At 37.3% G+C, this 26085-nt stretch overlaps 1 protein-coding gene across 9 annotated transcripts in view; it reads left to right on the top strand.

The window, feature by feature from the left end:
• The first annotated feature begins 1167 nt into the window (after positions 1-1167).
• Positions 1168-26085, top strand: part of LOC127428165 (adhesion G protein-coupled receptor L2-like) — a 188366-nt gene continuing 163448 nt past the window's right edge. For 8 of the 9 annotated variants that reach the window (XM_051676306.1, XM_051676305.1, XM_051676304.1 and 5 more), the window contains exon 1: positions 1168-1688. The gene's annotated coding sequence lies outside the window, so the exon portion shown is untranslated. Of the gene's footprint in view, positions 1689-24136; positions 24169-26085 lie in introns of those variants that run through there. The other variant, XM_051676303.1, reaches the window with a different exon arrangement.

Here is a 26085-nt window from a genome sequence, read left to right as displayed (position 1 = left end):
TTGTTCTGTAGTGCTTTACACTGTTAGAAATGTAATATTAATACCAAAACAAAAATAAATAAATAAATAAATAAATAAAAAATACAAACATTAAATGTGCTTTGGTTTACCCAATAGACTAGCATATTTAAGTCGATAAAATCAGTTTTGTGTGTGTGTATCTGTGTGTGAATGTGCATATTTGTGAATGTGGATGTGGCTTTGCTACAACTCCGTTGTCTGCAAGAATGCAGCATGCATTTTGTTTTACTTCAGCAAAATGAATGCATAAACATCAAAAAATAAATAAATAAATAAATAAATAAAAAAAATAAAAAATATCAGAATGATCTTTACTACATCTGTTTTCTCTTTTGTCCCCAAAAATGGATCTATTACTATGTAAAGTTATGCATATGAAAATACAAGTGTGCGCTCTTACGCTGTGAACTTCACCTGCTGTAAGCCGTATGAGTGAAATTGTGAAATGTGCCCTTAGTGCTGCTGTATTTGACTGAAATGTCTCTCACTGGCTTTATTAAAGCCAGGTGTGGAGTAGGAGGGATTTTAAGTGTTTTTTTATTTTTTTTTTTTTTACTCCTGATCATATCCGAGGCAAATTGTACCAAATGCATGTTTCTCCTTGTACATCATTTTCATTTAATTCTTTAACCGAGTGTGTTCGTGTTGAGAATGGTGTGTGTGTGTGTGTGTGTGTGTGTGTGTGTGTGTGTGTGTGTGTGTGTGTGTGTGTGTGGGAGATGCCTGTATGTGCCTTTGTTCTGTGTATTATCACTCCAACCTCCCTATTGAACCTCGACTGCAGTCACTCTTTCAGATTCAGGCCAAATTGAGGAAAAAAAAAGAAGAAAATCTGCACTCTTCTGCCTTTACTCTTCATGCGAGCTAGAATTACAGTGAGAAAACATCTACAGTCATTGGCTGAGCAGCCCGGCCTTCCCACAGCATGAGTGATTCTGTCTCCAAAGTGTGCCCTGATGAGACACATGTAGCTGTTCAACTCCAATGGAAAATGGCCAAAAGTGGTACATACTAAATAAATAATCTGCTTCAAATTCCTCCTCAGCTCTGCGTAATCGTCTTCCACAACAGTCCTTGCTTAAGTTGTAGCCTACTCACGCTCTACATGGTAATATGTTTTAGCTACGAGATTATTCGCTCCCGATCTTTGCGATCCAGGAATCCAGTTCCACGTTTTAAACGCAGCCACTCGCGCACAGCTCAGCTCAGCTCTCACAGAGAAAAATCCTTCAGCCGCGGGCCGCTCTCTCTCCGGCTGGAACGGGACTCACCGCAACAAACCTGGAGAACGGAAAAGGACTGAATAAATAAAGAGGACTGTTTTTGTTTATTTATTTTTTTCTTGCATTATTTTTGTCCCTTTTTTGGTTGCTCAGTGCACAGATCCGCGTCCTCTCTTTCTCCTCCAGCAGGACGGACGCACTCTCTCTCTCCCCCCGCATCCCTTCATTCTGGCAACGCTGAGCGCAGGAGTGAGCGAGCGCTCGTCTGCGGGAATGTGAGCGCTCAGACTCAGATAAAGGCTCAGATGCGTCCCAAATGAGCGGAGCATGTGTGCGATGTGCGCTGAGACGCGCTGCTTTTATTATAAGATATTGTTATAATTGCCTCAACTGATTCATTAACTTTCCATCTGATTTTCAACCTTATCCGTTCACCCACAAAAGGTAAGAACCTTTCTTGGTAACGCTCATAAGGCGCTTAATACTTGTAAATCCTGTTGCTCTAAAGTGCGTGACTATTAACTTTATATTGGTTACTCTCAAACTTTTTTTAAGCAAAAAGATTCATGGGGAAAAATAAATAAATATCAGAGTCAGTTCATGCATGCTGTTAGATCAAGATATTTATGATAAACTGCTTCCATGATTGATCATCTTGTATTTTCCATGTCATAACTAAATAATTGGTCACAAAAATAGTTTGTATGAAAAGAGTTGGATTCCAGTTTAATGAGTCTAAAAGAACAAAACTGCTCTGTTCAGAGTAATTAAAATGATGGAAAGCGGGACCATGGCTAATTGAGAAATGGTTAATCAAAACACAACCAGATGTGGAATGATTTGGTCGGCTGCCATTTCTCTCTCTCTCTCTATTTCTTTGTCTATCTTTCTTTCTCTCTCTCTCTCTTTCTTTGCATGGAAACTATTAGTGTGGTAATAGAGCAGATCAAGGCATCAGATATTTCCTTCCACTGGAAATTCTTTAAAGGTGTCAGTGAAGTGTGCACACTTTAATTTATTGTCATTGCCATTTGCTTCCCATAACAAGTGTGGGATGACCTACATCAACTGTTGAACTTGCTAAAGCTTGACTTGGGTTGTTAAACTGAGGTCTTGTGTCTATAATTAAAATAAATTTCAGGATTTTTTTGCTCGTTTTTAACTCCTCGGGATGATTAATGTGAAAAGAATGGTTTGGGGTGCACAGCAGTGATGGAGTGCTAACTAGGGGACTGAAAGTCTGAAACTGACATTCTCTAAATCTAATGTTGTACACTTGTGAGCAGCCGCTGTAAAATTAGATCCTTTAACCCCACATTCATAATTAATCCGCACCCGAGCCCCCCGTGCCAACACTGAGATTAGCAGAATGTGGTCGGTAGCACTTCTCTGCTCGATCACACAGTGACCTGCTCTGAAACATCCATCCTGTTGGAGTATAGAGACAATATAGGACATACTTTGCATTAGTGTGCATATTACATCGTAATTACATAAGTAATAGTGTAATGAATGTGCAATTATTTGTGGAGCGCGTAATTATATTATTACTGTTGATTTTTACTATAGTATTTAATTATAATAAGATATAATACATGTAAAAGTACACTGCAATGTAAAACATTACCAGAATACTGAACAAATCACGTTTGGTTTTATTCAAACGTGGCTCAGTGCATTAATAAGAATCTGTGCAGTTAGGTGTTGTTTGAAATGCAGTGCATGAAGTGAGAGGTGCAAAAACTGAACTGAAAAACACACCGTGTCGGCTGAATGAAAGTCTTGCCTGATTGTTTCCGGGACAGTCTGGACCTAGAGATGCATTTTATATTGACGGGAACTGAACTGTATTTTAGGTTTGGGATTATGATAATGTTTAAAGTAAATTAAAGCTTTTCTAACCATTATTAAACAGCAATGTAAGTAACAATGGAAACATGGCATTAAGAAATATCTTGCAGTGCATTATAATAATTTTGTTTTTTTTACATTTTATCTCATAGACCTGCAAAATATTAAAAGTACCCAATATAGTTTGTATATGTGTGAGGGCGCAGGGATTTCTCTGAATCAGGACTTGCCATATGCAGATGTGGAGTTTTACCACATGGTGTGTGGTTTATGGTCTGGATTCTTGCATGTCACTGTTCATGCTTTAAATAGACACTCTCTGGCCAAAATGTTTTTTAAATTTGTATAAGTTTGAATGGACTCTGTTTGAAGCTGCTCCATTAGCATTTCAAAGTGGCCTGAGCTCTATTTGAGCCCTTTGCTCTAATAGCTTCAGCCCAGGCCCAGAGAACTGGAGTGGTGAAAGGGGACCAAGGCTTGTAGTTCATTTCTCCCCGTCTTTGTGTTTGTGTGTGAAAACACTATCCTATCCCTTTCATTTCAAAGGAATATTTTCCTTGGCTCTGTTTCTTTCTGGCCCCCTTTCCAGCATCAGAGAAAAGAAAACAGCCAAACATGAGCGGGATTATGAGATCCACCATAGAACTTGCTTAGGTATTTTCACTCTGAGTGGAAAAATAGCTTTTTTCTACATTTTCAGTAATGCAGAGATGAATGGATGTCATAACACCTACACAGTGCGTAGCTTTGTGTTTAAGAGAGATTGCTTCTTATAAAGCCCAGCGCATGTCTGAATGTCCTGAATGTCTACAAAGTGCAGATGTTGTATCTGAATTACATTAAAATGTGCTTTTGTGTGTGTCTGCATTAATGATTTCAAATTTATTTGGTTAGAGAGATGTTGCGTTAGATTTGCTTAATGATGCTTCTTTGACCTTGACCTGTTTTTGTTCCATTTACATGGTCATATAGTGTCTTCTGTTTACAAAGAACAATATTTCTTTATTTTCTTTAAAAAAAAAAAAAATTATGTGGAAAATGAGATTTGTGGCCAAGAATTCTGATTGAAACATCATCACCAAATGGTGACTATCAAAGACGTGTGGAGAGCGTTTTATTTATTGCGTACGGCAATGTGTAGAATACGAGCATTGTGCCACCTTAAACAAAATCAAACAAAGTCTGCTTAAATCATGCTAGAGACCTACATAATACACATGCCAAAGCTTTTGTTGAAAATGTGGAAAAAAACTTTTATTAGATCATGGTATTTTATGTGTGTGTTTTGCACAACAGTGTAATGCCATTGACAGCCATTGTTCTTTTAACAGAGCGTTTATCAGAGCGATTGCACAGCCTAATCAAATAATCGGACTCACTAAACAACACATTCGTCAGTCTGTGCATGCAGCCTGCCACCATCATTCCAAGTAGGCTATACAGAACACATTGGTCATACATGTGCTCGACGAAGGGACCACTTTAGCATAGACACTCGGTGTGGTAGGTCAGTGGTGTCATCGCTTTAGAGAAAGCATGCAGCATATGGGCCTTATACTGTGACTGGTGACTAAGTATATAAAATCAAAAATAGTTCCAGTTGTGCCAGAATATCAAATCAGATTGTTTCTTCCCCTGTTTTTCATTCAGTTGTGTTTACAGGGTGTCATGCTGTGCTGATAAATGGTTTCCAATTTGTGGGGAATAAACAGCCATGTTTCACATGGAGTTTTATGTAAAGTGCTCAGCTGCTTTTGTTGGGTCAAATACCTGCATTTTATGATGGTTTTTATTTTACGATCAGTAATCAGCGGAAGGCAGGGTGCCTTCTCTGCCATTTTATCAAAGCGTTTGTTTCTGCTTGCGAAAGGTTTGTGTGACAGTAGGACGGCAGAATTTATACACAGGCTGCCATTTTAATCAGCTACAGACTGGGCAGGACACCACTCTAAACAGAGACTTGAGAGTGTGTTCAGAAATGCAATCAGTTTGATTTATTTTTAAATATCTGGCATTTGAAAAAAAAAAAAAAAATAGATGATTAAAATGAATTGGTTATTTTTTAAATAAACAACAGCATAATAATAATAAAAATAATAACAATAATAATAAAAATGATGATGATGATGATAATAAGTATTATTATTATTATGATGATGATGATTATTATATTGTTGTTGTGTAGTAAACTATATTTGTAAAATGCTAATTGTATTATTATTATTATTATTATTATTATTATTATTATTATTATATTTTAAGGTTTTTCTTACATTTTATTTTCTGATTCAGTTTCTAAATGAATATTTTGGTAGCACGGATTACATCCATTTAGCATTTATCTTTACACCCTGGCATGCTTATTTTTATTTAAATGTAAATGAAGCCCACAGAGTGATTCATTTTATTTCAAATTCAGAACTACACATGCATTTAGTTTGGTGTACACACAGGGGGCATGACTTATCTATCCCAGGACTGGTATTTAAAAAAAAAAAAAAAAAAAAAAAAAAGATGAATTCAATTTTACATCATAGAGTATAAGGCAGGAACCCAAGTACAGGGTAAACAGTATCTGTGTGAGAGAGAGAGAGAGAGAGAGAGAGAGAGAGAGAGAGAGAGAGAGAGAGAGAGAGAGAGAGAGAGAGGCTCAGCAGAGGTCTGGAGGCAAAGGGGTTGTGTCTCAGCTGGCTTGCAGAAGCATGCTTGAAAGGCCCATTTTCAAGCAGACACACCTGTTATTTGGGGATCTGACGAGAAATGTAGGGCTGCAGTGTAATTTTCCCTTCGGTAGCTGTAAGAAACAGGTTAACAGGTTCAAAGGTTAAGAACATACTAACTTTTGAAGCTGCATCTTGCTTTTTATTTATATGAATTTCTTTTTATTTATAAATTACAATTTTTCTTTTTACAATTTAAATTTGCCATTTAAATTTGTGATCAATTGATAATAATAGTAAAAACAAAAAAACCCCCAAAAAATATATGCTAAATTTCTTTCTGAACATTTGGAATCATGTATATTACAGTTCAAAGTCTGGACACATCTACTTATTTTTCTTCTTACCACAAATTCAACATTTAATAATAGAATAACTGAGTTATCAAACTATTAAATACCAATACAAGTGGAAGTATGGGAATTATGTGCTAACAAATAAAAACTATTTTTTATTTTATTTTAGATTCTGTTCTATTTTATTATATTTTTTATTTTACTTTACAGCTCTGCACAACCTGGGCATTCTCTCAACAAACTTCAGCTTCATCCTGGGATGCTTTTTAAAACTTTGCATTTTAAAATGTTGCCTGCTTTCATTATCTGGTCTAAACCATCCATCCATCCATCCATAAATAAATAAAATTATATATATATTTACACAACTGATGTGTATCTGCAAAACTAATTTCAAGCATTTAAGTACAAGCCTTTAGGTTTTGAATGTCGTAAGTCTTTTGACTGGTAGTGTACATTCGTATCATGAAATGTTGAAATAGAATAATAGTTCAAACATTTCCTGCATATTCCACTAATCCTCTAGCTAACTAATCTAATCTGGAGTCAACAGGAAATGGTATGTTGAAAAAATTCCGAAGTCACAGGTCAGACTTATCTTGTGTGGTTCATGTGACAGTTTATCAGGGCAGTTGTAGTAAATCATGAGAGTTTAATCTGAAGCGTTGTGTTCCCAGATCTCCTGACCTCCTGCCACAGATAATGTTGCTTTAAATGATCTCTTCACATGTTAAGAAATTGGACCAGGTGCTGATTCAGCACAAACACTAAGTATGTGAATCAGAATGAAAGTTTTACGTCACTCTGATCAAATCTGTGTTATCAAAAGGTTTGATTGTTAAAGTAAATTATATGAAAGCGAAAATAATATATATATATATATATATATATATATAAACATATACATTAGAGGTAGAAGATTTGCTGCAGTCCAGTATGAGAGCTGGACATTCAACTGATGCCTGCCTGCTGAACTGTACACACCATAACACTGTATTTTCATAGTCAATGCTCTGCAAAATGTAAAACAGGAAAATTGTTACCTTCAGGAACTATGTTTACCTGATCTGACCCTTAAAATGACTTTTGTTGCTGCAACCCAATATAGTCAAGTTGATTCAATCATATTAAAATAATAATACCACATGATGCACATTTTTAGGTTACATGACACAGTGTTTTACAGTGTAGAACTTCTGTACACAATTAACTTCAAAACAGATTGCAGGCTAAAACAATTTGACACTATAACATTTTCACCCTGCATTTATTTAAAAATAATAATAATAATAAACCCTTGTGTGGTTTGTAATAACAGAGCTAAAATTTTTAGACCTAAAATAGCTGAAATTCTGTGATGATAGAGCCGTGATGCTTGAGATTTACAAACAAAAGAGACCACGGGATATCTGCTCCGCTTGACCTGATGCTGGCCACCAACCGCTGATCTTTGACCTTCTTTTCTTCTGTGGCATTGTACTGATTAAACTTAAGATAGAAGAGGATACTGTTCCTAGATCAGCACTTTGGGGTCTTTTCAAATGTAACAGCCTGTCAGCAGAGCACCACAACTCTTCATAGGATTAAATCAGTGCTGCAGCTGCCGTGCATTCATCTAAATTCAGATGTGTTGATTAGGAGTTTATTAAGGTGTGAGACCTGTGACACAACATTTGTGCAGGCCACGTTACGGCTGATTGGATAATCAGTCTGCGACTGACACCTGACAGCCCCGCCTCCATTGATCTTCTGGAGGCCGTCGGCCACATTGTGTAAGATGACACATAATGAGTGAAGAATTTAATTCAGACAAACAGCAAAGTTGCAGAGCTAAGTTAATTACTTTAAGGTAGCAGTCATTACTCTTTACTCTAGTGCTGATGTGCTCAATACAAACATCCTTCAAATGTCTCACACTCTGACACAGCTCACCTGGTTTTCAGCGTCAACGTGTTGTGTGTGCTTATTTAACGCAATGCGTCAGCCACGCCAGGCTGAGAAATGACAGTTGAAATATTTACTGCCCGAACAAACTGGATTTATGCGTATAAATCCTTTATTTTTTTTTTTTTTTTTTTTTATTTTTTTTGCCATGGCAAAAATGACGCATGTCAGGGGCTCTCGATTGTACAGGGCAAAATATCTGCTGAATTTTCTTCCTACCAACAAACTCTTCAAATTTACCTGATGCTTACCTCTTCAGAAATTAAAGTATACATGAAAATCAATAATTTTTTTTTCTTTCTTAACATATCTTCCTGGTCTTATTGTGGACAATTAAATCTAGATGGTTAAAATTAACCCTTGTCCTACATTTTTATTTTATTTTTATTTTTTTCTAATTGAATGTCCTGTTTAGTAAATCACATAACATATGGAAAATGGGTTGTGAACGCTATTTCACATTGACTGTAACAAGTTAGAGAGCAAGATAAGAAGAAACCTTACTACAACATGATGAGTTAAAATTTGGTCTAATATGAGCTGTAATTTCTTATTCTGTAAATTACACTATTTTTGTTGGGCTTTTGTCAAATTTTTTATCCAGAGAGACTGGAAATGATGCAGAAAGTGAGGGCAAATCGATACTTGACACGAGCAGTAATCAAACTCACGACTCCCGAATGAGCACCGCTGCTCAATGTATCTGGAGCATGTGTGCCGACCGCCAGGCCGCAGCTTAGATTGTAAAGCACTGGATTAACCAGCAGATGACATAAAATGAATTCTCGTAGCATCAGGCTGACTTTAATGAATACAATACATTTCCAATGTGAATTGCTTAAGGAGAGGGTGGAGGTCACTGCCTGTTACATGTGTAGCATAAAATGACAAGTCCAGACTGAGTGGATAAGAAGTATGTCATGGCTAATGTGAAAAGAGGAGATTTGTTTGATTTTCTTTTCCTTTTTCTTTTTTTTTTTTTTTTTTTTTTTAAACTAAATATTTTTGAGAATATACCCATATTTATCTTATGGTATAATAAGGTATGTTTTAAAACTCTACAGTTGTTTTCTATGAATAACATTTTAATTATCTTAAGTGTTTTAGCCACATGGCAGTTTTCATATCTTTGGTTTGTCGCAGCTGCTGATCGCCAAAAAACTGTGACGTGTCAAACACTTCCTAATGGCATTTGCATAACTCGCACATGCCTGGTGTGAATTTCGCCCCTGTTAACACAAACACTGGTGGGGTGGCTCGTCTCTCGCCACACACAAAATATGAAGTATTCGCCGCAGATCTCACAGGATATCTGCTGAAATGTATTCCACAGAAGAGATTTAATATTGCATACTATACAAAATCTATAAAAACCTTAAAATGACACAAAATCCCCCAATCAATCTTTACAAAAATCTCAAAAAATGTTATCTTAAAAAAAACAAAAAAAAATGTATATTATTATTGTGACATACCAACATATTTAAATGAAATGTGACAGAATTAACCAACCATAAATGCTTCTGTTGCATTATTATTACAAGGAATATTTCAAACCATTTTTGGCTGCAGTGATGGACAGGACTGCTTTATCTCAATTCTCCGATCTGTTACTCTGGGCTAAACGAGCTGCTTTCGACATACATTACTCTACAATTGGAGTGATACCAGCCCAGGGGCCAGACGGCCCTGTCAGACCCCCCCCATCCCCTCCTTTGTTGTGTCCTGATAAGATCTACTCAGTGTTTGCTTCACCAAACAACAGTTGTGTGTCTGGTTACTTCACTGCAATTAAGAAAGGGAAAACATGCCCAGCTGAAGCGTAGAGACATTTTGTCTATGTGTTTGTGTGTGTGTGTGTGTGTGTGTATGTTTGTGTATGTGTGCGTGGGCTTTCATTCAAACTGTTTATTGTGATTCATAGATTATGTGACAGAATACATGCTTTTATTGTGCAGTTGTTGTTTTTTTCTAGTGGTGTGCAGTGAAACGCAAGCCCCATCCAAGCAATTGCCTTTGCTAAAGCCATATTAGTCTTATAATTGGATAATCTTGTATTGCATTGGCTTAATACTGTCTGTTGCACCAAATGGTTTCCTGCCCTCAATAACTTGTTAAAAGCTCATGTTCTTAGAGAGAAATTCTCTAGCCTTCACTTCATCTTATATTGTACTCTCTACTCAATTCGACGAGTTTTATATTAACTTTAAAGTGCAACAGTGACAGCCCACTTTTTTAGGGGCTTTGCTTTTGGAAGGTTTTTTTTTTCTCTCTATGATTTTCTCTATACATTCTCTATACACTTATAAGATTTAATTTGAAGCAAAAAGATGTCTGAAAATTGAGAGAAAATGGCAACAATACAGGACTGTTCACTTGAAATATTTTATGAGGAAATAACTACTTACTAGAAAGTAAATTATAAGTAATTAGTTATGTGATTACTTTTCTGATTAAGCAGTCATAAAAATCAATAATCTGATTACAATTTTAGAGTAGTATTTAGTCATTTGTTGTGGATTACTTTTTTGAGTAATTTACCCAACACTCTATGTACAGTATATACTGTATACAAATTAAGTTGATTGAGAGTGTATGGAGATTTGTATGTATGGAGATATGGAGATAATTTCATCATTCACAGTGCTTCATAGGATTAGGCAATCACTGTTCAGGTCTTTCGATTCTGAATGGGGTAGTGTAGTGCTTTACTGAGAATTTCTAGATTTTGTTTCCCTCAGGCCTTGTGGTCTGTTTTTACATGTTTGTAGTGCTGCCTATCTTTTTTTTTTTTTTTTTTTTTTTACTTCCGGAACCCTACTGTTGCATTCTATTGTAGTGAATCTGTGTTTATTTTGAATTAAAAGAACACAAAGATATATGCATTGATTCTGATTGGTGGATTTTGCTTAAGGATTATGGGTAGTGTAGTGCTTTAATGGGAATTTCTGTATTTTAACGCTTTTTCCCCCCTCAGGATTCTGGTCAATTTTTACATGTTTGAATTGCTGCCTATCTCCCAAGACAACATTTTTTATTTTTTATTTTTTTTTTTAATATCCGGAACCCTACTGTTGCACTCTCTTGTAGTGAAATCTGTTATTTTGCATTAAAAGAACACAACAAAATGATGCGCTACATAGGCACAAAGACACAAAGGAAAAATAAGTCTGTGTGAACTGTATCAATAATTTAACCATATAATTTGTATACTGTGTGTTCAGCTTTTATTAAAACTAAACTTAAGTCCTGGTCAGAGGGAACCACTGCTTGTTATTTTTTACCTCAATGTGAAGCATGCTTCCTGAATTGATTCCTGCTTTCAGAGAGTTGCGCTGTCACCCCCGAGTGTGCTCATGATATCCTGGTCTGGACTCAGATTGTGGAAAATTACACTGAATGGCAGAGACCTTCCCAACATAGCTGGAAGAGGACCAATGTAGAGGCGAGATATAAAAGAGAGAGAGCAAGAGACAGGCAGAGAGGACATTTCTGTATCTGCAACCCCACTGCGGGTGGCACAAGACAATTGAAATCCTGGTAACCTATTTATATCAGGAAGATTTCTCAGGACATGACCGGATTTGATTTCTGGACAGGTTCAGAGTCCATTGTTGAGAGGTTGTGTCCCTAGATGCAGGCCACTTATTTGACACCTCTCCAAAAAGCATTCAGGTACCACCAGCCATTTTAGGGTCACATGAAATGTTGCAGGAAAAGTTATGTGACAACAAACCCATCAATGTCCAGGGTTGGGGAGTAACGAAATACATGTAATGGGATTACGTATTTAAAATACAAAATATAAGTAACTTTATTCCACTACAGTTACAATTTAAATCATTGGTAATTAGAATACAGTTACATTCAAAAAGTATTTTGATTACTGAAGAGATTACTTTGCATTTTATTGTCATTTGTTTAATTTAATATTTAGTCCTTTCAGATGGAAAAATGTATACATATAAATGATGCGATCCAAAATGCATTTGAACAGTGATGAAACACTTTCTTTTGATGTGTTACATTCATACGAGCAGACAGAGAAGTAAGTTTGAAGTAAGTTTGGAGCACAAGAAATAGAAATAAACCTTGTGTAAATTGTCAGCTTTATGCTAAGCTAAAATGCTATTTCTAGCCATTTTACATGCACATGCTACCAGGTACAATCATATTTTTTTTTATCAAGAAAATTCACGTTGGATCATAATTTCTTTTTTCTAGTAACACCTTTTCTATTAGGGCAAAAATCGTATTCTTGATAATAATTTTTGTATTGTTTTCCTGTACAAATATCTAAAAATCCTTAAAACAAGATCAATTTGATTTATCTTGTTTTAGAAACAACACTGCATAAGATATTTAGGTTTTTCAGAGAATGTATTTTTAACGTGTATTTTGTCTTGCTGTACTGGCAGAGTTTTTAAAGTCAAAACAAGTGAAAAAATCTACCAGTGCTGAAGAAGTAATCCAAAGTATTTAGAATACGTTACTGACCTTGAGTAATCTAATGGAATATGTTACAAATTATATTTTACAGCATGTATTCTGTAATCTGTAGTGGAATACATTTCAAAAGTAACCCTTTTTTTAATTAATTTTTTTATAAAATATTTATTTAAATGCTGCTGTTCATTACTGTTTTTGATAAATTATGTTTTCTGGTTTTGTTGGATGTAGGCCTATTTAATACAAATTGATCTGTTCAAATACTGCCACCGTTATTGAGATCTTTATTGTTTTTGTGCCATATTAATACTGCTCTAATTGCATATAATAATAATAATAACCTTATATATTAAATTATTGCATCTAAATACATTTAATATTGTTAGTTACTTTTTGTTAGTAGCTTGAAGTGTAGCTAATATATATATATATATATATTATATATATATATATTATGTATATGTATTATGTATATACTGTATACTGTATATTATATATATATATATATATATATATATATATATATATATATATATATATATATATATATAATTTTATATATAGTTTTTAGTTTAACTGCTTTAAATTATGAGTAGCTTGTAGCCTGGGTACACGTAGTTTGTCATTATTGTCTGAAAAGCAAGATTTCTTTCTTAAAAAATAGAAGAAAAATATAAAATAGACAAAGCAGCATCGGTATGGCAGTGTAAGGCTGAGAAACCTTTCTGCAATGGTTTTGAAAACGTTCCTAAAAAAATGTTGTAACTGGTTTTAGAGTCGGGCTCCAAGTCCTCCAGCAAACCACTGTTCCACATTCCATCATGCATTTATTACACTGTAAACAGGAGGAAATGGAAAGAAATCATGGTGTCATACTATGTCACACATTCTGTGCATGAAGGATGCCAGTGCAGCGATACACGTGGGCTTGTTAAGATTGAAAAAGCACGAGGCGATGAAGATGCATTCAGTTAGGCTAATATTGCATTCAAACTCTTCAGTCACTACACACTGAGACCGTTTGATTGCTGTTTTAACATGTGTGACAAACAAAACCGCCATATCTGCTGTTCATCGGCTCTGATCTTTAAAACTGCTAACTAGCTTTAAAATAGAGCCATTTTTGCTATGGGTAACAAACAGTCACACGTCACATGCCTGCTGGAACAGCTAGAAATTAGTGTCTGGTTTCAAAAATAAGATATTTCTGAAATAAAATTTTGAAAAGTACACAACAGGGAGACAAATATGATTCTCTTTCGTAGGAACTCGAGCTGCATAATCACATTGGGACATGCCCTGAGTGTCACGTGGTCTGAAGCCTTTATACAGTCATGGCAATTTATTGCCTGGTGGCGCTTAAGCAATGCCTTTAGGGAGCTACGTCATGGACTCCATAAAAGCGCTCGCTTTGGCGCCATCGAGTCAGAATTTCTGTTCTTCAGTGCACGATTTTGTCTAAGCCCGTGTTTGTTCAAGTGACTCACGTTGAAGTGAGGATTATTAATCCTCCCTCATGAGTGGCGAACACATAAGGATGTCGTTTATACAATGTAAATTTCAGAGTAATTTTAATGTGTTTTTCCCCAAACATTACAAGGGTCCGACAGGGACAGCTGCGCATTTCGAGGCTCGCAATTTCTCACCACGAGGCGTTATCCCCAATTGTTCCAGTTCCATGGCCTCCAGATTTGGAGCTCCATATGTGGGAGCCATTTGGGATTTTGGCTCTGTGTCTGAGAAGTTTGGAGTGCAAACGAACATCGTCGGACATGCTCAGAGGCCTAGATCGGCGGGCATTTTCTGACGAACAAAGCGTGCAAAAAAGTTACCATGTGCGTCTTGAGCCGTCGACATTAAAAAACGCTGTATGAGAGAATTCGTCGTTGGAAGGTAAGGAACAAATTGGCCCCTTTGTCCCTATTGTCTTTTTCTGTGTCATTCTGGGAGATTGCACATGAATAAGGCAATGGAGGAGCGGCCTCGACCTTTCACTTTCTCCCCGTTCAAAGCTAACTGCTCGTGGCGGAGGGGATCATGCATAGATCAGTGAGCCCAGGCTGCAGAACAAGGGGGCTGGAATAATAGAATATTCCCCAACAGAGTGATGGCGAACCAACGTGCTGAGTGCTTCGCCTGTGCCATTATTTCTTCAGGATTCTATCAGGAGATGTGAGGTATTTTACTTTTATACTTTTATCTTTCGCCCGTTCATGGACCACACGGGTGTTCTGGCATGCACTGCTATCTCTGCTCGATTTTTCGGTGGCGGCATGTATGTCACGCTTTTCAGTCAGCTGTTGGATCTACACATGATGGTTTTGCAGTCCAACCAAGTGCTTTTCGTTAAGGAATGACTTTGAGCTAATATCGGCTCCATTTGGAATTTCCCTCGTGTTTTCCCCCGCGGCTCTCGCTGGGGAACGAGTTGGTCAAGGCGATGCTTTTGTTTGCGAGGGTGTTTTGCTCTATCTGGGTACTACATGTTGTTCCTCCATTGTATACTGGGATCGGTTTAGTGTCAACCTGTTTTTCAGTACACCAATTAAGCTCTGTTTTCCCCATAAACTACACTGGCGAACTTGCATTAAACATTTTCAGCTTGAGTTTGGCCTCTGCCTCCATGACCAAGGGTCTCAGGGCATACATAATATAACTCAATGTACGAAATAAAAAGGTCCACACATGAGCCTACGGGCTTGCTGTGTAACAGAGGATGACAACCAGAATATGGTTTAGTTTTCGACCGCAGCTTGCTGGGGAGCGAACATAAAAATTGTTTTTAAAACACTTCCTGAATTCAGCCTCTGTCTTGAGCTATGCGTAACATAATTCAATGTTCATCAAGCACAAGTGTACACAAAACACACAGTGAACATAAACACCATACGTTGTCCCCCCATAAGAATGCTGGGGCCCTTGTGGTGAGCCTGCTTGCTCTCAACTACCCTCCATGTTCGCACGTTCTTCCCTGTTCTATGCTAGGGAAGATGGTTTATCTGGCGTCCTCTCTTGTAAATACATTCAGAGTGAATGTATTTTTATAATAAAGTTTTTTTTTGTTATATTGTAATTGCCTGATCAAATTTGGCCTTTGTCTTCATGACCAAAGGTTTTGAGACATGCATAACAGAATTCGATGGTCATCGGGCACAAGTATACACAAAACACACATGTTGTCACACCATAAAGAATGCTGGGGCCACTGTGGCGAACCAGTTTTCTCAAATAAACATTCCCCCAATGTTCATACACTTTTCCCAGTTCAAATACCAGGGAAAAGGTTTATTCTGTCAGCATCCCTGCTGTAGATACATTTCAGGATGCTCGTCATTTATGCCTAAATACAATAAAGGCAAAAACATCAATATTCCCTTCAACCAGCCACTGTATTGGAGGAGGGAAGGCTTCCCTCCGCTGTGACGCTGGTTCTGGGGCAGTTGCCAAAAGTAAGCCAAGCACGCCATCTAGTGGTTACAGGTCACACTGCAGGCAAGAGCCATACATTAATCCCTCTGTATGCCTGTCTGTCGGCTTGGCAGCAGCTGTAGGGCATTTCAGACAGAGTACTTCGAATGATAAAGCATGGTTATGTAATTAAATTCAGGTGGGCTCCACCAGTGTTCAATGGGGTTGTTCCGACAGACGTTTCTGTTCGGGAAGCCCCATTTTTGATTCGGGAAATTCACTCTCTCTTAGAAAAAGTGGCAATAGAGGAGATTCCCCCTTCTCAGAGAGAATGCAGCTTTTTTTCTGGTCCCGAAAAAAGACAGAGGCTTGCGTCCCATTCTGGATTTTGAGACGTTTGAACTTCGCTCTAATGAAATGTCAATTCAAAATGCTGACGCAGAAACAAATAATGTCACAAGTGCAGCCGGGGGATTGGTTTGTGACAATGGATTTGAAGGACATTTATTTCCATATTCAGATTGCACCGAAGCATAGGCGCTTTCTCAGATTCACTTTCGGGGGCAAGCGTATCAATTTTGCGTCCTTCTGTTCGGACTTGCACTGGCACCACGCACTTTCACAAAATGCATGGATGCAGCTTTGATGCCCTTGAGGCTTCAAGGCATCCGCGTTTTGAATTATCTCAACAATTGGTTAGTGTTTGCCTACTCTGAGATTTTGGCTCCCCAACATCGAGATATCATTCTCAGCCATTTGATCTAGGGCTGTGTGTAACCTATACAAGAATGTCCTGTTGCCAGGGCAACAGACTCTGTTTCTAGGGGTGGAGCTAGATTCACGAGCGATGCAGGCACGTCTGTCTCCAGTTCGTGTTCTGTCATTTCGCCAGTGTCTAGCGATGTTCAGAGTGGGATGTGTTCTCCCTGTGAGAACATTTCACAGGCTTTTGGGGCTAATGATCGCGGCTTCTACTGTCATTCCCCCGGGCATGTTGCATGTGAGACCTTTTCAGTGAATGAACTCCACAAAGGGACTTCAACCATTGACGCATGTGTTTCATCTCTTTTACGTGACATGTGGGTGCTACCGAATTCTGTTACCATGGAAATGGACCTGCCTTTTGATGTCGGGCGTCTAATGGGACAGGTGTGTCGCCGCAAAGTTATAATGACAGACGCAACATCCATGGGGCGCTGTGTACAAGGGTCGTCCAGCCTATGGAGTATGGATGGGCCAACGTAAATATTGGCACATAAACTGTCTGGAGATGTTCACGGTGCTGTTGGCGGTAAAGATTTTCCTCCCTGAGATTCAGGGCAGCCATGTCCTCATCCGGTCAGATGGGGCGGTGGTGTCCTACATCAATCTCCAGGGAGGAGTGCGTTCTCATGCCATGCTGAGACTGGCATGTTGCATTCTTCTGTGTTTACAAGAGAAACTTGTGCCGTTCACAAACCAAAACAGTCCAAAACAATTTCATAACAATATAAAATCAAATAAAAAATAATTTTAAAATAATAATAATAAAAAAAAATTATGTAAACAATGACGCGCTTCCTGACTCCTCCTCCACGTGATGTGTGACCTTACCAATGAGCTTATGTCATCCCTCTCATAAGTGCATGTCACAGAGATGTATGGAAGCGAACATTTGTAGTTAAAAAGTATATAAGTATTGTTTTGTTTCTAATAATAATCAATCGTTTGGGTTCAGAAGAACTTTATTTATTGACTGGTGTCATGTGGATTATTTTGATGCACCCTAAATATGCATTTTGGACCGTCAAAAATGGAGGACATTCACTTGCATTGTTTAGAGGAGGCCTGAAATGTAATCCTAAAAGTCTTCAATTCTGTTTTGATGAAGAAAGAAACTCAGATACATCTTGGATGGCCTGAGGGTGAGTAAATTATCAGCAAATTTTCATTTTTGGGTGAACTATTCCTTTAAAGTCTATGTTGCTGCTATAGCGGCTGAGTATGCGCTTATCAATGGAGTCTCTATCAGTAGACATTCTCTTGTCTCTCGTTTTATGCGCAGGGTATGTAGGCTTAGAACTTTTCGTCCCATCTGCATTTCCTTTATGGGATTTATCTGTTGTTTTAGAGCCGCTTTCGGGTGCTCCGTTTGAGCCCTTGGCAACAGTCACTTATAAGTTTCTGACACTTAAAACGGCCCTGCTAGTAGCATTGGCATTGTGTAAAAGGGTTGGTGATTTGCATGCCCTATCGATCAATCCCTTATGTATGGATTTTGTGCCAGGGTGTTCAAGAGTGGTGTTAAGACCTCGTTTGGGCTATTTTCCCAAGGTCAATTCTACATCATTTCGCTCACAGACTATTCATTTTCAAGCTTTCTATCATCCCACATTTGATTTGGAGAAGCATGAAAGATTGCATATGCTTTGCCCAGTTTGGGCGCTGCGAGTTCATGTTGACCATACTAGCCAGTGGCCTAAGTCAGACCAGTTGTTTGTGTGTTTTGGTGGCCGCAACAGGAGTGTTTCAGTGTCCAAGCAAAGACTCAAAATCTCAGTGGCTTATTGATACAATTTCAAGTGCTTATGAAGCGCACTATTTACCTTTGCCTTCGGGTATTCCAGCCCATTCTACAAGATGCATGGCATCCTCATGGACTTTGGCTAGAGGTGCGTCTTTGGAGGACATTATATGGTGGCAGGGTGGTCCTCTCCGCATACATTTGTAAGATTTTTTAATCTGGATGAGGGTTTGACTCTAACCTGCTTCCCAGATTATCTCTGTTGGAACAGGAGTAAACTCAGAATTTTCTCTGTTTTATTCAGATGCTTTAGCTCGCTTGTGCACCGCTATATGCTTGCCACATGGGCGTAGACAGATGGCAGATACTGTTTGCATGGCGAGAATGTATATCGTTCCCAGTGCAATTATGCAGCTCGAGTTCCTACGAAAGGGAATGTCTCGGTTACGTGAAATGTAACCCTGGTTCCCTCAGTGGGAACGAGTCGCTGCATAAGCTGGCCATACTCTCTAGCAGCTTCATAGGCTCGTGCATTCCCACAGAATATTTGACTCGATGGTGCCAAAGTGAGCACTTTTATGGAGCTCGTGACCTGCAGTGTGAACTGGCTTTTACTTTTCGACTGGAGTGTCAAGAACTGACATCTAGCCATTCAACTTCCTTTAAAGTTTAAATAGTGCACAAGGTCAAACAGGTTCGGTCTCAATCCAGTGTATGGACAGCTGCGTCTCAGTTCCACTGCTGACAGCATTAGTTAACACATGTAAATGAGGCTAACAATCCAGACACAATCTCTCCTGGCGTTCGTCTCTGAAACATTGAGCCTAAACAGCTTAGAATAAGCAGGGTTGGAGAGTAACGGAATACATGTAACGGGATTACATATTTAAAATACAAAATACAAGTAACTGCACTACAATTACCATTTAAATCATTGGTAATTAGAATACAGTTACATTCAAAAAGTATTTTGATTACTGAAGAGATTACTTTGCATTTTATTGTCATTTGTTTCATTTAATATTTAGTCCATTCAGATGGAAAACATTTATACATATAAATGATGCGATCCAAAGTGCATTTGAACAGCAGTGAAACACTTTCTCATGATGTGTTACATTCATACGAGCAGACAGAGAAGTATGTTTGAAGTAAGTTTGGAGCAGAAGAAATAGAAATAAACCTTATGTAAATTGTCAGCTTTACGCTAAGCTAAAATGCTATTTCTAGCCATTTTACATGCACGTTACCAAGCACGATCATATTTGTTTATCAAGAAAATTCACGTTGGATCATAATTTCTTTTTTTCTAGTAAGACCTTTGATATTAGGGCAAAAATCGTATTCTTGATAATAATTTTTGTATTGTTTTCCTGTAAAAATATCTAAAAATCCTTAAAACAAGATCAGTTTGATTTATCTTGTTTTAGAAACAACACTGCATAAGATATTTGGGTTTTTCAGAGAATGTATTTTTAACATGTGTATTTTGTCTTACTGTACTGGCAGAGTTTTTATAGTCTAAACAAGTGAAAAAATCTACCAGTGCTGAAGAAGTAAGCCAAAGTATTTAGAATACATTACTGACCTTGAGTAATCTAACAGAATATGTTACAAATTATATTTTACAGCATGTACTCTGTAATCTATAGTGGAATACATTTCAAAAGTAACCCTCCCAACCCTGAGAATAAGAGATCGCCACCAAATTGCCACACAAACAAACCCATGCCATCTGAAAGACTTGAAATGGGTTTAGAGGTTATTTTTTCCCCCATATTTTAGACAATATTTTGTCCCATTCAGTAGCTCCACGTCCCAAGACAATTTTAATAGCTCAAAAACATACATAACATTTAAGTATTCGGTCTACACTTCATAACTTGTCGTAAATCTTACGTAAACTTCCTATAAACAAATTTCCAACTTTATGACATGATTCAAAATATCCTTGTGAAAAATGATACATTACTTTTGTTTGGGGTCTCAGAAACTCTTGCTGTAAGACATGAATGAATGCAATGAATGTCCACACGCAAAATTCTCTGTTTGGTGTACAAAGTATATTATTGCATTTCTGTTAATTATTAGATTTTTTTTTTTTTTTTTTTTTTTTCTACAATGTGTATTTGCTGAGGTCAAACTGACCCCAAAAAGAAACATTGTTACAATATTGGAAAATAGTCAAGTTTGTGAAAAGTGCATGCATACTTTATGATAAAACACTTTTCTTATTACATTACTAATATTTTCACATTAGATTATATTATCTAACCTTTTGCAATAAAATCATTACCAAAGTAACGAAACTATAAATCTATGCATCATACATACTAGACACTTGACATACATAGACACTAGACAGATACATTTTTACATATGTTCCAGCAATTATATTTGCAAGTCAAAAGTCCTCTCTCCACTTGGCTTTATGGTGTTATTTAAATTGTAATCCTAATCTAGAGAAAATAATTTAGGGATTTGTGGGTGAAGATTGAAGTTATATAGAGTTAATTATGATTCATACTGTGATATAAACAGTGTGGACAGATAGAAGAGACACCAGGAGAAATGTTTTAATGAGATGGAGAATTCAAACGCCAAACCTACAGGACCACAAGTTTGTCATGTTTAACCACAGAAACCGTCGAGTGGTGACCCATAAGACACTTTTCCAAGCATTTAACTGTTAGGGTGAACTGGTGTGAGGCGAGAGGATAAAACGAAGGTCACTTTCTTTGCTAAAGTCAAACTGTTTTAGTTTCTCTCCCTCTAACCAAATACTCACAGCAGTCTGACACATAAAGCAGCCCGCTAAAGGACTCCATGAAAAAAGAGTTCATCATTTCAGTTTCAACATACATTAGTGAAAACAATCATGTCAAACATAAACAGCAAATTTGGCTGTACATTTCACATCCATTTATGCAAGCAGAAACAGATGCACATTTAAACTGTGGAAAACCCTCAGAGTTTTGATGGTGTCTTTGAAAAAGGTCAATATCGTAGCATCAGGTTTAGTATGAACCTTTAACCGCTGCTTGCATTGTCAGGAGAGATTTAGGCTTGACAGTTGATTTCTCTCCGGGAACAAACTCCGCCCTCCTTATCTGTCTGCCGATTTTTAAACGATTTACTGTCAAGCTTGTTCTCACACCAATGTGCTTGCTAAGATCAACAAAAGTCATCCAAAAATTTATTTTGAAGCTATAAGTGGTTCTTTAGTTAAGACTTTATATGATCAAGAAAACCCTTCTCCTGTTTTAGCTTATTTGCTTTAATTAAAGCAAGTGGCCTTTAATTAAAAGATTTCTAAATTAGTTTGTGGTTTGTGGCTTAAATCTGAATCATCTATGTTAGCGTGTGAACTATCACTGCTCAAATCAACTCCAAATAATTTCCTTTCACAAGAAATTAATCAATAAATCCAGCCAAATCAATCATCGTTTTTTTTTCATGCCACCCGGCTCTTAATGTCACCCATTCAAGACATTCTTTTAATGCCCCTCACTTTATGTTTTGTGTTCCCTTCTGCAATCTTAAAAATTAATCATCCTGTTGAATAATGGCTCACGATGGTGCTGAATAATTGATGATCTGCTGCTTAATAGAGGGACAGAGGAGGCGTTACGCTCAAACAACTGCTCTTGTCTGAGAGAGGCAGTGCGTATCCGTGCACACAGACAAGCTGGATTGTGTGTTTGTGTGTATATTCAAATAAAATGGTACTCAGTAATCAAATAGCAAGGGAAGACAGGAACCTGCACATAGGAGTGGTTATATATATATATATATATATATATATATATATATATATATATATATATATATATATATATATATATATTAAATGCATGTTCCTGGTTTATCGTGAATGATTTATTGATTATTTTAGAGGAAAAAAAAAACTGTCTTCATAATCTTGCTCTTTTAACTGCCTCTGAAACAACTTTAATTTTCAGTTGATCAGTGATCAATGGCTGATTTGCTTGTGTTTGTGGAGGGGCATTTTCATTCTATTCTATTGGGCAAAAATGTGTGCAGTGCAAGATGATGTCATCAATATTTTTTATCAATTTTCTTGGAAAAGAAAAGACTGCACATTTATTAAAGTTATTCTTGTCAACCTTTAGGAGTACACTAGCATATAGATGACCTCAAAGCTTATAGAACTGAGCTAAAAGTTATTTTTGGTTTCATGGGGACTTTAAAACAAGAGAAGAGCTCTTATGTGGAGTCAGGAGTTTAAATATATCAGAACAGATACAGCTAAATGACAAACCTTTTTCAGGACTGTCTCTTGTACACATGGTTACAAGCACACACACACATGAAGGCATTTTTTCTCATGCTTTTGCACCATTCTGAAAGCAACATTGCACAACAGTGCTTTCATTGCGTTTGAGGGAATGAAAAATTGATGCATTTTGTTGAAACTGAGATGATGAGTCTGCAGTAACCTCCTTTCAGTCTCGCTCTCTCTTTCATGTCTCTCTTGATGTTTTATGACCTTGTGCTTTGGGCGGCTGTCTTATCGTGACATGGAGACTGATGATATGACCCTGTTCTCTCCCCTTGTTCTGCCCAGCTGATGCAAAGACAAAGTAAAAATTTAGCATTTTCCTGACAAAAAAGCTCTTTTCCTTCTCATTTCCCAGCTGAAGAGGAAAGGCAGAGTGTCAAGGACTTCTTTTTTAAGATTGGCAGGTGCAATCTGTGTAAGATACCAGAATAATGGTGGTCCTCAGAATTTTGTTTGACCTTTTTATATGTTTTGCCACATTAATGTCACTCCATTACCGTTAAAATGCAGGGAAAACAAGTCGGAGCTGAATCCTCCTTATCGTACGCAACCTGAAAGGAGGAATTTGCCACTATCAGTTAATGGAAAAGACATAATTCACTCCTTGTCCACTAAAACATCAAAATTACTGTTAACAATATGTGAAGGCCGTATTAAAATGGACTTACTCATAGCAGTCGAGTCCCATTATAATCGCTGTGAGAGACACCGTGCCATTTTAATAGGCACGTTATTACAGCGGTGTGGATGTCATTTACTGTCAGAATTAGAAAGCTGTATATCAGAATAATGAATTGATGTGTAAACTACCCCCTCCCTGGTAATCTCTGCTAAAGTATTACTGTTCAGTCTATTTCCAGCAACTTCCCTAGAATTCAACCAGTCAGTTTCAAAAGCTTCAGTTTGTTCTCAGAAATTCAGTGCTTCTCTGGTTTGTACCTTTTAGTTTGTTGTGTCCCTGTCTCTTGGACACAACAAAAGGAGTGATATAGGATTCAGAGAGAGTAATTACAGTACTTTACCAGCACTCGTGTTTGTATAGTTTTATACTGTATCTACACGCTCTACATAGAGTAGTTATTCTTTTCACATGGTCATGAGACAGTTTTATCATTTAGAGCTTCATGTATCTCTTCCAGATCTTACATGAGCTTAATGGACAGATAAAGAGATAGTTCACCCCAAAATGTATTTACCCTTATGTGTTTCCAAACCCATATCAGTTCCTCTCTTCTGTAGAACACAAAAGATGTTAGGCATAATGCTAACTGTAGTTATCATTAAATTCCATTGTAAGGAGAGAGAAAGAGAGAGAGAGAGAGAGAGAGAGAGAGAGAGAGAGAGAGAGAGAGAGAGAGAGAGAGAGAGAGAAAAAGTGAATGGTGACTGAGGGTAACATTCCACCTCTCCAAGAAGAAAGAAAATCATACATGTTTGGAACAACATGAGGGTGAGTAAATTATGACATCATTTTCATTTTGGCCTGGACTATCGCTTAAATCCATTTGCAATAATGATTGTAAATGAACTAGCTCTACTCTGAAGTTGGGATGGAAATTGTAAGGAATATAACAACTCTGGTTCTGATTCTGATTCCGCTTAACAATTCCAGTTCCCTATTGAATCAATTAACGATTCTTTAAGTACTTTTAAAGACACTGTTTCATGACTAAATGATTCATGGGCCTTTTTGATGGATTTGTTAAAAAAGTCTACTCTTAAGTCATTCGTTCGTGAATCAGATTACAGTAGTCACGCATTATGTTTGTTGTTACAGGCTACCAGCTGGACAAATTCAGTAGAAAGTTGTGTTGTGTATTTAAAGCATTTGTATTATTTGAGGTCCCCAATATTTCTCTCTCATCACATTTAAATGAGACTGCAAACTCACAACTAAAGCATAATTTTTTTTGCTGTCACTGAAACACTATCAGAGTATTTTAGTGCTGTGTTTCATCCAAGTTAGTAAATGTTCAAGAACAATTAAAGGGATAGTTCCCCCAAAAATGAAAATTCTTTCATGATTTACTCACCCTCATGCCATCCCAGATGTCTATGACTTTCTTTCTTCTGCAGAACACAAATTAAGATATTTAGAAGAATATTTCAGCTCTGTAGGTCTTCACAATGCAACTGAATGGGTGCCAAAATTTTGAAACTCCAAAATCCACATCAAGGGAGCATAAAAGTAATCCACATGACTCCAGTGGTTAGCTCCATGTGTTTATACACGATATGATAGGTGTGGGTGAGAAACATCAATAGTTAAGTAATTTTGTTATCATTAATTCTCCTCCCTGCCCATTAGGGGGCAATATGCATGAAGGATGTGAATCACCAAAAACAGAAGAAGGAGAATGAGAAAGTGAAAGTGGAAATTGACTGAGCAGGGAGGAGAATTTATAGTAAAAAAGGACTTAAATATCTCACCCACACCTATCATATAGCTTCTGAAGATATGGATTTAACAACCAGAGTTGTCTGGAGTACTTCTATTTTGCCCTTAAGTGGATTTTGGAGCTTCAAAATATTGGCACCCATTCACTTACATTGTATGGACCTAAAGAGCTGAGAAATTCTTCTAAAAATATTTGATTGTGTTCAGCAGAAGCAAGTAAGTCATACACATCTGGGATGGCATGAGGGTGAGTAAATGATGAGATAATTTTTATTTTTGGGTGAACTAACCCTTTAATGAAGTCAAATTGAATGAAAATCATTCAGTTCTGAATCAGAACTGGTACTCAATTCCCAAACCCAAGGTAAACAATCCTCTTGTGTGTTTTTGTCTTTAAAAAATGCAATATAATTGTGTTCAAATATGAGGAGGTCCATCTGGAAAATCCTAGAAATCCAAAATCCTGCTCTCCCTGTCCTTTACATTTAGTTTGTAGTATAATTTAATTGCTTCTAAAGAAGCATTTGGAAAGTTTTTTCTTTCTTTCTTCTAGAGAATCTGTTGTTCATTTAGTGTTTGACATTGTCGTGTATGTGACCTTAACACACCTGTCGTCCCGGACATCATTAGGTTTCTCTTGTTTGATTTGAAGATGTACCAAAAACTAACAGTGTCCGGATGGCAAAGATAAATGTATCACAGATGAGTGCGATTGGATGCATTCAGGGTGACTCATGTGTTGCTGTGCATTAACCAGCCCACCGCTGGACCATTGATTGATTTCCTCTAGCGTTTCTGGCTCAATGGGACACTGTCATCCGATCACTGAGCTGATATTCCAGCATAGATACAAAAACATTGCAAACAAACCCTTCACAGGCAGGTCTTGATGATGGGGTGTGCTGCTAATGGTGGATTATGAATATTTAGCATGCCAGCTTGTGTGCATTGTCCTGACGTTAGGTGTTT

The sequence above is a fragment of the Myxocyprinus asiaticus genome, chromosome 37 (genome assembly GCF_019703515.2).
Source record: "Myxocyprinus asiaticus isolate MX2 ecotype Aquarium Trade chromosome 37, UBuf_Myxa_2, whole genome shotgun sequence".
NCBI lineage: Eukaryota > Metazoa > Chordata > Actinopteri > Cypriniformes > Catostomidae > Myxocyprinus > Myxocyprinus asiaticus.
This window is presented reverse-complemented; position numbering and strand designations above follow the sequence as displayed.